Source organism: Rosa chinensis, chromosome 4, assembly GCF_002994745.2.
Source record: "Rosa chinensis cultivar Old Blush chromosome 4, RchiOBHm-V2, whole genome shotgun sequence".
Classification (NCBI taxonomy): Eukaryota; Viridiplantae; Streptophyta; class Magnoliopsida; order Rosales; family Rosaceae; genus Rosa; species Rosa chinensis.
The window spans coordinates 45,561,361-45,574,016 of NC_037091.1; the positions used below are offsets into that span (position 1 = coordinate 45,561,361).

The 12,656-nt window shown below is 39.3% G+C and overlaps 1 non-coding gene across 1 annotated transcript; it reads left to right on the forward strand.

The window, feature by feature from the left end:
- The first annotated feature begins 9,427 nt into the window (after positions 1–9,427).
- Positions 9,428–9,534, forward strand: LOC112201200. The gene has a single exon (XR_002936656.1). It is a non-coding gene; the product is annotated as a small nucleolar RNA R71 (small nucleolar RNA).
- The last annotated feature ends 3,122 nt before the right edge of the window (positions 9,535–12,656 follow it).

Genomic DNA, 12,656 nt, shown 5'->3' on the forward strand with positions numbered 1-12,656 from the left:
ACTAAGGTGTGAACAGAAATCAACCAAGAAACAAGTCGGAGCAGATCATGTCCCTTATTAATGTTTCCCTAAGTACTTAGTCTACGTGAACGCACAATAGCTAAGCCTATCAAACATGCAATCAAGGTATAGAACGCTATCCTATCAACAACACATATAGTGTCAACATATTTGAAGCATTAAGATCTCATGGAAACGATTGATTTTAGAGTTGCAGTCTAGTGTGGAACGCCTACCTAGCATGCTCTTCTAGTTGTTTAAAACATCAACTTTTGTTCAAAGCCTTGCATACTTGTGGATTAGAAAACAAAACGATTAGGTGAATTATTTTCTAAACCTAGCTCCAATTACATGCATAAATCCTATGTTCGCGACCATAAAACATACACATGCAAAAGTTTTCAATCAATCAGAGATAAACAACCAATCCACACCACAGCTCAAGAAACTAAGTTTAAACAAACATATGTTCTACATAATTGGGGCTTCAAACCTCGCCCCTAACAAAAATAACTAGCCACACATCATCTTAAATTCAACAATTAAAAACATGAGTATTTGATTACAAGAGGATAAAAACCGTAAAGAGCAGAGTATGAGAGCCACGAATTCACTTTTAGGCAGCCTTAGATGCAGGCAATCCTTCAAGATAGGTCACGGCAGGAGCTTGATGGAGATGGATGATGATGTGCCCGGTTTTCCTTCTTGAAGACTTGGGAATTTTAGACTTTGTGTGCTAGGGTTTGGGAGCAGAAGAGGCGCTGTAGGATGGTGTCTTCTCAACGTGTTATACTGCTCTATATATATAGAATACACAGCCCTAGTTTCTTTTCCCAATTCTGCTTTGAAAGCCTCTCCTAATTGCTTGAGGATCACTCTACTTGGTGCATAATTAAATGATTTTCACGCCTTAATAATCTTCCCAAAATCTTGAGGAATCATTCTAGGACTCTCCTTCATGTTTTCAGCAGCAATAACCTTCCAAAAATGCACCCAAAATTCGTCCACAAAAGATTTCTGCCAAACAGTCCTGTTTCGACTAGGTTTCGATTTCTTACTCTGAAGCTTCCTTCTTGGACAAGGAACGACTTCGTCTTGACAATTTTCTGGATGGTTCTTGACTCCACGTGTTCTATGACATCATATCATCTAGAATGATCGATAACCTTCTGGAAAAACTCCAAGAAAATCGCCGGAAAAGATCTCTCAAAAACCTTCGTGAAAAGCTGACAGTTTCTGCCTTATCGGGAAGCATACTTCGACTTTGATTTCCTACTGGCTCGTTGATGATTTTGACCTGTTCTTTGGCTGTAGTTGAAGTATAGCATCATGTATTCAAGGATCGCTGGCCCTTTCTTCAAAGGTGCATCTGGGAGGGTGCAAGAATTGCTTCTCAAAACCGTTCCCAGAAAGCTGATTCTGAAACTGCAGTTTTCGGCTTTGCAGCAACTGTTTTGCACAATGAATTCCGTGGACTTCCCTTGTAATTTCTGGCCAAATGGTTGATCAAACTTGGTCCTCTGCATCAGTACTTCATGTTTCATGGCTTCGTTGCTCCCTTTCAGCTCTTATTTCTCTTGAATCACTTCACGAACTACCTAAAAAGAAAACAAAGTTAAAACTGACTTTTTAAAGGAAATAGCTAAGAAAAGTGTAAGGGATTTCACACTATATTTGTCACATTTATGCTCCTATCAAATTCCCCCACACTTAGCTTTTGCTAGTCCCTTAGTAAAATCAAAACAAAGAAAATAAAACAAAGACTCAAAAGACTCAAAACAAACTATGCCTTCAACATCGTTGTCTCAGAAATCTCTTACTTTCATCGCATCAAGATTAGCACGTAACCAAGAATCAATCATGAGTAATTCGAGAGTTAATTAAAACATATATTCCACATATAAGCATGTAAGACACGGATGTGACAATGGTGATGGGTGGAGCTTAGCATGTATCCAACAAGTATGATTCAAACCTCACAGGATTCACCACTCTTTCTTCTCTCAGATCAAGGCTAATGCTTAAAAGCTTTTTCACTCAAATATATGTGAGAGATGATAATATTTTCGACAAACAAAAAGCTCACATATATAAAGAAGGAAAGGCTATGTCGAAATTTATATGTAATAATTTTTTTCTTTTTCGATCTCATGAAGGATACCAACTACTTGCCGGACGGACCGAACCATATGCTCAACTCTTGTAACCAATCTCCACAGATCAAAGGCTGCCCATCTTAAGGATCAAAGAGGTCTTACTTCAAGGTTGTAATGGGGCCAAGGTTTAGGGGTTTAAAGAAGCGAAAGGGTAAGGAAAAATCACAAAGTGTTCTAAAAACCTAGTGGAGCTTTCATTGAAGCATTGAGACATCTTCTTCTAGTCACCAAGGCATCTTGCAACGTTGAAGCTTCATTTGTGTCTTTATTGAGGGCCGGGTGTCATTGTGTTGGACCCTTGCTTCATTTTAACATTCCTTTGAACATTTGTGAAATAGGACAAAGACCAAATTCATCGTACTTAGGCCTTCACTTCAAAACAAACTCCTTATCCACATTGGGGGGACTAAAATCCATAAATACTTGCAAAATTTTTTTTTCATTGCCGTACACAGTTTTTTTTTTTTCTTTTTCTTCGGCATACATATTTTCTTCTTTCTCATGGACAAGTCTTTCCCCCACACTTATTCTTTCTCCTCATCTTCATCATCCTTGACGCCACCTTGATCTTGTATGTCTCAAAGTTAAAACTCCACTAAATCTTTAGAACAAGGGTAGGGATATAACTATACTAAGGTTCAAGGGTTAGGATTTTGAGGGTGATGAAAGAAAAAGGTTTAAATGTAGGCTCAAAGGGGTTAAACTAGGAGAGTCCCACGACGGGCACAAATATGGACACAGGCTATTTTTGGCTTTGGTGGAATTTCCTAGGTGCCTTTATCCTTTCCAGAATCAGGGACATGTATTGATAAAAGTTTCGACCAGCACAAGAGCAAGTTCTAGTAATCTCTAGAGTCCGTCAAACTTAATCTGTGGCAAGCAGTCAATCAAAGAGAAAGATAATGAGATCACTAAGCATCGCCAAGAAAATAAGAGTATAATTTTTCAATAAACACTCACAAAGAATGGAAAATAGGCTCAAGTTCTCACAAGGGTTATTATGAATCAAAACTCATCATCAACATGCTCATAATTCTGTACCAAGGTCAACAAAATCTACATCTACTACACAATCATATGCTTTATATATATCGTAATTAACCAAAGAATTCTTTTAACATCATCTCAATATTGTGATCCTCTTTTATCCATAATTTCAGAGATTAAGTTCATCCTAGACAGTTGAAAGGCGACCTAAGACTCGAAAAACAAAACAAAAACTGAAAATAAGAACTAAAGACTCCAAAAGAAAGAAAATAACTAACGAAATTTATTTTTTTTGGATTTTCGAAATTTTTCAATTTTTTTTTTTGGTTTTTTTTTTAATAAGACTCAAATTGGATTCCCTTCCCCCACACTTGAATCATACATTGCCCTCAATGTATGGCAAATTTAATCAAACAATGCATAATAGAAGCATAAAGAGAGGGAATCAAAAAATTTAAAAGAAGAAAGGTGAGAAGGTTGATAGAAAAGCTCCCCCTTGTAGACCTCCCAATGCTCACGACCTTTGGAGATGACAACAAAAGACCCCAACCTCAAGACCATAAGGTCTTGACTTCCTAACGTAAGCTCCATGCGAAGTCTTGTTGCATCGTCGGAAATCTTAAGTTTGTGTCGGCAGCCCATGTTCCAGGACCCATAATGTTTCTAGGCAGCTTCAGATGACGATTATACCGCTTGGAGGTGAAAGTGGACAGTGCGAGCTCTCTGGGCATATGTGGAACACCTTCTAACTCCAAGCGGTTTGAAAGTTATAGCCCTATAAAGTTAGAGAAAAAAAATAAATTTGAACAGAAAACCGGGCAAAGTGACCTTTACCCACTCAAACCTTTATGCCGGGAGCATCACTGGTTCAATGGACGAGATTTTTGGTCTGAAGGTAGTATACATATAGAGCTTTGAATCCATCTAAAGAACTCCTCATTTCATCCACGGAAATATGCCCAGTTTTTCTTTTTCTGTGACACAACTGCACAGTTTTCTGTTTTCCTGAGCGGACCTTGCTGCATTCAAACTGGAACTGGGAACTCATATGAACTCCGAATCCAGTTCTGTAAAAATCGACAGAAACTACACTCAAAGATCTTTCCATCCATTTATGGTACATCTTCTGGTTCCATCTGAGCGAAAAACGGCAGTTGTCTAAAGTAGACGGACTGTATGGTCAGTACTCTGTTTTTACAGAAGGGACACTTTTCACACTTCTCTACAACCCTATGACCTGCACACAAACGAAAAACATAAAAAGGAACTAAATAGAAAACAAAGAAAGCAAAGAAAACATCCTTTGGGTTGCCTCCCAAGAAGCGCTTGGTTTAACGTCCTTCAGCCAGACGTAGTGAATGCTTTTAATCTATGAGAGGCGGTGTGTCATGAAGGTCCTCTTCCTCTACGTTGCTCTCCTTAAAGGCTGCGTAATATGGCTTCAAGCGATGGCCATTCACCTTGAACTCATGGCCTGTTTGCTCACTTCGAATTTGCACAGCTCCGTGGGGAAAAACGTAAGTAACAACAAAAGGACCAACCCATCGTGAGCGAAGCTTACCGGGAAAGAGTTTGAGACGAGAGTGAAACAATAAAACTTTTTGGCCTGCTATGAATGTTTTCCCACGAATCATCTTGGCATGAAAGGCCTTAGTTTTCTCTTTATAAATCCGGGAACTCTCGTACGCATCATTACGTAATTCTTCCAACTCATTCACTTGAAGTTTTCTATGAATTCCAGCGTCATCTAAATCCATATTAAAGCTCTTCACAGCCCACCAAGCTCGATGTTCCAATTCCACGGGTAGATGGCAAGCCTTTCCATACACCAACCTAAAGGGACTCATTCCTATTGGCGTCTTATACGCTGTCCGGTACGCCCACAAGGCATCATCTAGCCTTTGACTCCAATCCTTGCGACTGGGGCTAACTGTTTTCTCCAAAATCTTCTTGATTTCACGATTTGACACTTCTGCTTGTCCACTAGTTTGTGGATGATATGGCGTTGACACCTTGTGTGTCACATTATACTTTCTAAGCAAGGCTTCAATTGATCTATTGCAGAAGTGCGATCCTCCATCACTTATGATTGCTCGAGGCATTCCAAACCTAGAGAAAATATTAGATCGAAGAAAATCTGCAACAACTTTGGAATCATTAGTCCGGGTGGCTTGTGCTTCCACCCATTTTGAGACATAATCCACAGCGAGAAGAATATAAAGAAAACCTTGAGATGAAGGAAAAGGTCCCATAAAATCGATACCCCAAACATCAAAAATTTCAACAACCAAAACATTAGTTAAAGGCATTTGATCTTTAGGTCCTATGTTTCCGGTTCTTTGGCATCTATCACATGTCATACAAAAAGCATAAGCATCCTTAAATAAACTAGGCCAATAAAAACCAGATTCCAACACCTTAAGAGCAGTTTTCTTAGAACCAAAATGACCTCCACAATTTTCAGAATGGCAAAATGTCAAGATATGAGTAAACTCACTTTCAGGCACACAACGTCGAATTATACCATCCGCACAAAATTTCCAAAGATAAGGATCATCCCAAACATATTGCCTAGCATTCTTTTTAAGTTTTGCATGCATAGAGCTTGACAACGTGTTTGGAATTTTTTTAGGGACTAAGAAATTGACTATGTCTGCATACCAAGGTTCACTTACCTCAATTCCGAAGAGTTGTTCATCCGGAAAAGTTTCCACAAGAGGTATGGCGTCCTCACCATGTACAAGGCGGCTCAAATGGTCTGCAACAACATTTTCACTCCCCTTTTTGCCCTTAATTTCGACATCAAATTCTTGTAGAAGGAGAATCCATCGAATTAGCCTCGGTTTCGCTTCCTTCTTTGAGAGTAAATACTTCAAAGCTGCATGATCAGTATAAATAACAACTTTAGTTTGAAGTAAATAAGATCTAAATTTATCCAAAGCAAAAACAACAGCTAATAATTCTTTTTCTGTAGTCGAATAATTCAATTGAGCATTATTCAAAGTTCGAGAGGCGTAGTAGATGGCATAAGGCTTTTTCTCTTTTCTTTGGCCAAGCACTGCGCCTACTGCATAATCAGAAGCATCACACATGAGCTCAAATGGTAAGGACCAATCCGGAGGAAGCATGATAGGAGCAGAGGTCAAAAGCTCCTTTAATTGTTCAAACGCAACTTGGCAGTCCGCATTCCATTCAAACGTCACCTCCTTTTGCAAAAGTCGACATAGGGGTCTTGCAATTTTGGAGAAGTCCTTGATAAAGCGTCTGTAAAATCCTGCATGTCCAAGAAAAGAACGAACCTCTCTCACAGAAGTGGGAGAGGATAAGTAGCGAACAAGATCAACTTTAGCTTTATCTACTTCTATTCCCCTAGAAGAAACAATATGCCCTAGAACAATACCTTGAGCAACCATGAAGTGACATTTTTCCCAATTTAAAACAAGGTTAGTTTCAATGCAACGTTTCAAGATTAATTCTAGGTTTCCTAAGCAATTTTCGAAGCTATCACCAAAACACTAAAATCATCCATGAAAACTTCAATTATTTTCTCAATATAATCAGAAAAAATACTGAGCATGCATCTTTGAAACGTACCTGGGGCATTGCAAAGTCCAAATGGCATTCGACGGTAAGCAAAAGTGCCAAAAGGACAAGTGAAAGTTGTTTTCTCTTGATCCTCTTGAGCTATGCATATTTGATTATAACCAGAATAACCATCAAGGAAACAATAAAAAGAATGACCAGCTAACCTCTCAAGCATTTGATCGATGAAGGGTAAAGGGAAGTGGTCTTTCCTGGTGGTGGCGTTAAGCTTCCTATAATCGATGCAGACTCTATGGCCAGTCACAGTTCTTTGGGGCACAAGTTCATTCTCTTCATTCTTCACGACCGTAATTCCGGATTTCTTTGGCACAACTTGGACTGGTGAGACCCATTTACTGTCTGAAATAGGGTATATGACGCCACAATCGAGTAATTTGATGACTTCCTTTTTCACAACTTCCATCATTGGAGGGTTAAGACGACGTTGAGCCTCTCTAGTTGGTTTGGCACCCTCCTCAAGAAGAATTCGATGCACACAAGTGGTGGGGCTTATTCCCTTGATGTCCGCTAATGTCCATCCAATTGCAGTCTTGTGTTTCTTTAGCACTTTAACAAGTTCTTCTTCTTGAGAAGGCGTCAATTTGGATGAGACTATGACAGGCAATGTTTTGTCATCTCCCAAATAAACATACTTCAAATGATCCGGTAATGGTTTGAGTTCAAGTGTAGGGGCCTGAATCACTGAAGGAAGAGGTTTATTAGTAGATAACTGAATTGACAAAGGAGGAGGATTTTTACCTTCATAACGTAGAGGAGTTTCAATGGAAGAAACGTCCTCAAATATTTGAGGGTCCAACGTTTCCTGAAGTTTCTTCATGGGAATTATGACGCCATCATGGGTGTAACCAACTCCTTGCTCAATGGTTGTGATCAATGTATCTTCTCTTATTGCTTCCAAAACTTTCTGTGCAAGAGTATCAAGTATGTCAATAGAAAAACATGAATCAAATTCAATTGGATACCTCATAGCCTCAAAGATGTTGAATCCTATCACATCTCCATCAAATTCCATGGTTAGAGATCCAGCATAGACGTCAATTTTTGTCCTAGCAGTCCGCATGAAAGGTCTTCCCAACAAAAGTGGCGTTGGGTTTATGGTGGATTCCTCCATGTCCAAGATATAAAAATCCGCGGGAAAGATCAAGTGATTAACCTGCACAAGCACATCTTCCAACAATCCTTTCGGAAAGGCCTTAGATCTATCCGCCAATTGAATAATTACGTTATCAGTTTTAAGTGTACCTAGACCTAAAGATGCATAAACAGAATAAGGCATAACATTTATAGATGCACCTAGATCTAACATGGCATTCTCAAATCTAGTGTTACCAATAACGCAAGGAATGGTGAAGCTTCCAGGATCTTTGCATTTTGGGGGAAGTTTCCTTTGAATAACAGCTGAGACATTCTCATTCACCTTCACAACCTCCTTTTCTCGAATTCTCCTTCTTGTTGTACAAAGTTCCTTCAAAAATTTTGCATATTTGGGCACTTGCCTTATAGCTTCAAGAAGGGGAATGTTGACTTGCACCTTTTTAAAGGTATCCAAAACAACCATGTCGCTTTCTTCTTGTTTGGATTTAGCAAATCTGCGAGGAAAAGGCATAGGAGAAAGGAAAGCATTAGTATTAACCGGAATTGAAGAGTTAGACACTTTACCTTTCATTGGGGATTGCAATGAGCTTTCAATCCTAGATGTAGCAGATGCACTTTTATCCTTTTCTTTTGGCGTCAAGCTTTCCTTTTTCTGCGTTGCAGGATCTTCTTCTTTGTCATTTTTCTGAACAATGACGTCCTCCTCATCCTCTTGGGCAACTTGATTCTTCTTTGACGCCATAAGGGAGTCTAGTGTGGTCCTTCCACTCCTTGTTGTTATAGCTTGTGCTTGCTCAAAGTGAGGATTAGGAATGGTGCCACTTGGGAGCTTACCTTGCTCATGAAATTTTCCCATGAATTCCACTACTTGGCTCATTTGCTTCTTCATCTCTGCCATGTCAGTACCAATGGTATTGATCTGCCTCTCATGATTAGTTTGACCTGCAATCAAAGCTTGAGTAGACTTTGCTAATGCTTTAATCAATTCATCATTAGAGGCAGAGGCATTAGAATTAGAATTTGAAGTATTGAAAGAAGTAGAGTTTAGAGGAGCCTGAGGTTTTGGGAAGAAGCCTGGAGGACGTTGATTGAAGGCTTGAGAAGCTGGTTGGGCGTTGTCATTGTCCTTCCAACGAAAATTGGGGTGATCCCTCCATCCAGGGTTGTAGGTGTTAGAATATGGGTCATTCCTTGGACGTTGGTACCCTTGTTGGAACCCTAGGGCGTTGACACCTTCAAAGTTTCCTCCTTCCATGAGTTGAGGGCATTGGTCAGACATATGCCCTTGCATTGAGCACACTCCACATACCATAACTTGTCCCTTCATTCCCTGAGAAACAATAGAAGTAAGTCTGTTAATTTTATCTTCCAATTGAACCAATGTACTTACCTCATTAACTTTTTCACGTGTATGGGTGGACTTGGAACCGCCATATTGTTGTTGATTCAGAGCTCTATTCTCAATTAAGATCATTCCAGCTGCAGGTTCCTTGTCAACAAACGATCCTCCTGAAGCTGCATCGAGCATATCTCTTTCCAAGTTGGTGAGACCATCATAGAAGCAAGTGAGCAAGGTCTCATTCTTCATGCCATGCTGAGGGCATTGAGTGATGAGAGTCTTGAACCTTTCATAGTACTCTGCATAGGACTCATCTTGCCCTTGTTGAATTCCACTTATCTTCTTCCTAAGCATGATGATACGAGATGTAGGGAAGTATTTTTCCAAAAATGCCTTCATCATGTCTGCCCAAGATGTGATGCGTCCACTTGGCAACTCATAAAGCCATTGCTTTGCCTTGTCAGCCAACGAAAATGGGAAGGCTTTCAACTTCAAGATTTGCTCATCAGCTCCTTGTGGCTTCATGCTTGTGCAAATGAACTGAAACTCCATTAAATGCTGATTGGGATCTTCTATAGAGTGTCCATGGAATGTAGGAAGACGATGAAGTAGCCCAGACTTCAACTCAAAGTCAGCTGTTGCTCCTTCAACTGCATCAGGGTAGGTTATACAAGTGGGGACACCACCTGGTGGAATCACAGAAGTCGAAAGTTGCCTAATGGTGAGAGCCATTGGTGGAGGTGTTGGCGTTGAAACTTGCTCTTGGAAGAGTGATGAGATGTCGTACACTTCTTCTTCTTCTTTTGGTGAAGACGAGCTTGCTTCCTTAAGCTTGTTTTTGCTTCGAATTGTTTTCAGAAGTTCAGGATCAAAAGGAACAAGCTCGCCTTTTGGATTTTTCCTTGTATGCATAAACGAGTTGAAGTGCCTAAAGAACAAACAAGAATGGCGTTAGAACCCTAAGAAGAAAAACGAAAAACAAGGGAAAATAAGTATAAGGGACGAAATTATGAAAGACTAACACAAAACAAATTTTATTTCAACTAGAACTCGTAAATCAAGTTAGAAAAGAAATAGAATTCTAATCGTTAACAAAAACTTTCTCTCTAGTCGTTCGGTAACTCCTTTCCAACACGACCAGGTAGGTAAGGAACGATTTTGGTGGAGACAAAACTCACTTGAAAACACTTCTCGTATCCAGACCAATCCTAGACATCGTGTTGTAATAAGATGCGCCTAGAGGACGTAGAGATAGAGTCAATGTTAAAAACAAGAACTCCAAAACTATTCAAGTATGATTTACAACCTCTAACCGAAACTTGAATTAAACTAAAAATTAAAATTGTGAAAAATAGGTATTTTTCAATCCCCGGCAACGGCGCCAAAAATTGATACGCTAAAAACAAGCGCTCAACTTAACCCTGCAAGATGTAGTCGTTAGCAATATAGAGTAAGCAAGGATCGTTCGATGCCAGAGATTGAGGGTAACCAGCTAATCACAAAGAAAAATAAACAAAAATAAATTAATCTAAACTAATCAAAGAACACCAATCAAACAAAAAGAAACTAACTAAAAGAAAAGAAAACAACCATAGAATAAGGAGAAGAATAGAGGAGGCAACGAAATAAAAGAAGAATAAATGTTTGGGGGTTTTAGGGTTTACGAAAATTAAAGGAAAACAAAGAAAACAATTTCGATTTTTAAGTTGAAAAACAATATGGAGAAGACGTTAGAGACTCGGAAATCCACCACCAATTATTTTCGAACAATGTTAAGTTAACCTAGTTTCAATTACTAAGGTGTGAACAGAAATCAACCAAGAAACAAGTCGGAGCAGATCATGTCCCTTATTAATGTTTCCCTAAGTACTTAGTCTACGTGAACGCACAATAGCTAAGCCTATCAAACATGCAATCAAGGTATAGAACGCTATCCTATCAACAACACATATAGTGTCAACATATTTGAAGCATTAAGATCTCATGGAAACGATTGATTTTAGAGTTGCAGTCTAGTGTGGAACGCCTACCTAGCATGCTCTTCTAGTTGTTTAAAACATCAACTTTTGTTCAAAGCCTTGCATACTTGTGGATTAGAAAACAAAACGATTAGGTGAATTATTTTCTAAACCTAGCTCCAATTACATGCATAAATCCTATGTTCGCGACCATAAAACATACACATGCAAAAGTTTTCAATCAATCAGAGATAAACAACCAATCCACACCACAGCTCAAGAAACTAAGTTTAAACAAACATATGTTCTACATAATTGGGGCTTCAAACCTCGCCCCTAACAACAATAACTAGCCACACATCATCTTAAATTCAACAATTAAAAACATGAGTATTTGATTACAAGAGGATAAAAACCGTAAAGAGCAGAGTATGAGAGCCACGAATTCACTTTTAGGCAGCCTTAGATGCAGGCAATCCTTCAAGATAGGTCACGGCAGGAGCTTGATGGAGATGGATGATGATGTGCCCGGTTTTCCTTCTTGAAGACTTGGGAATTTTAGACTTTGTGTGCTAGGGTTTGGGAGCAGAAGAGGCGCTGTAGGATGGTGTCTTCTCAACGTGTTATACTGCTCTATATATATAGAATACACAGCCCTAGTTTCTTTTCCCAATTCTGCTTTGAAAGCCTCTCCTAATTGCTTGAGGATCACTCTACTTGGTGCATAATTAAATGATTTTCACGCCTTAATAATCTTCCCAAAATCTTGAGGAATCATTCTAGGACTCTCCTTCATGTTTTCAGCAGCAATAACCTTCCAAAAATGCACCCAAAATTCGTCCACAAAAGATTTCTGCCAAACAGTCCTGTTTCGACTAGGTTTCGATTTCTTACTCTGAAGCTTCCTTCTTGGACAAGGAACGACTTCGTCTTGACAAGTTTCTGGATGGTTCTTGACTCCCACGTGTTCTATGACATCATATCATCTAGAATGATCGATAACCTTCTGGAAAAACTCCAAGAAAATCGCCGGAAAAGATCTCTCAAAAACCTTCGTGAAAAGCTGACAGTTTCTGCCTTATCGGGAAGCATACTTCGACTTTGATTTCCTACTGGCTCGTTGATGATTTTGACCTGTTCTTTGGCTGTAGTTGAAGTATAGCATCATGTCTTCAAGGATCGCTGGCCCTTTCTTCAAAGGTGCATCTGGGAGGGTGCAAGAATTGCTTCTCAAAACCGTTCCCAGAAAGCTGATTCTGAAACTGCAGTTTTCGGCTTTGCAGCAACTGTTTTGCACAATGGATTCCGTGGACTTCCCTTGTAATTTCTGGCCAAATGGTTGATCAAACTTGGTCCTCTGCATCAGTACTTCATGTTTCATGGCTTCGTTGCTCCCTTTCAGCTCTTATTTCTCTTGAATCACTTCACGAACTACCTAAAAAGAAAACAAAGTTAAAATTGACTTTTTAAAGGAAATAGCTAAGAAAAGTGTAAGGGATTTCACACTATATTTGTCAC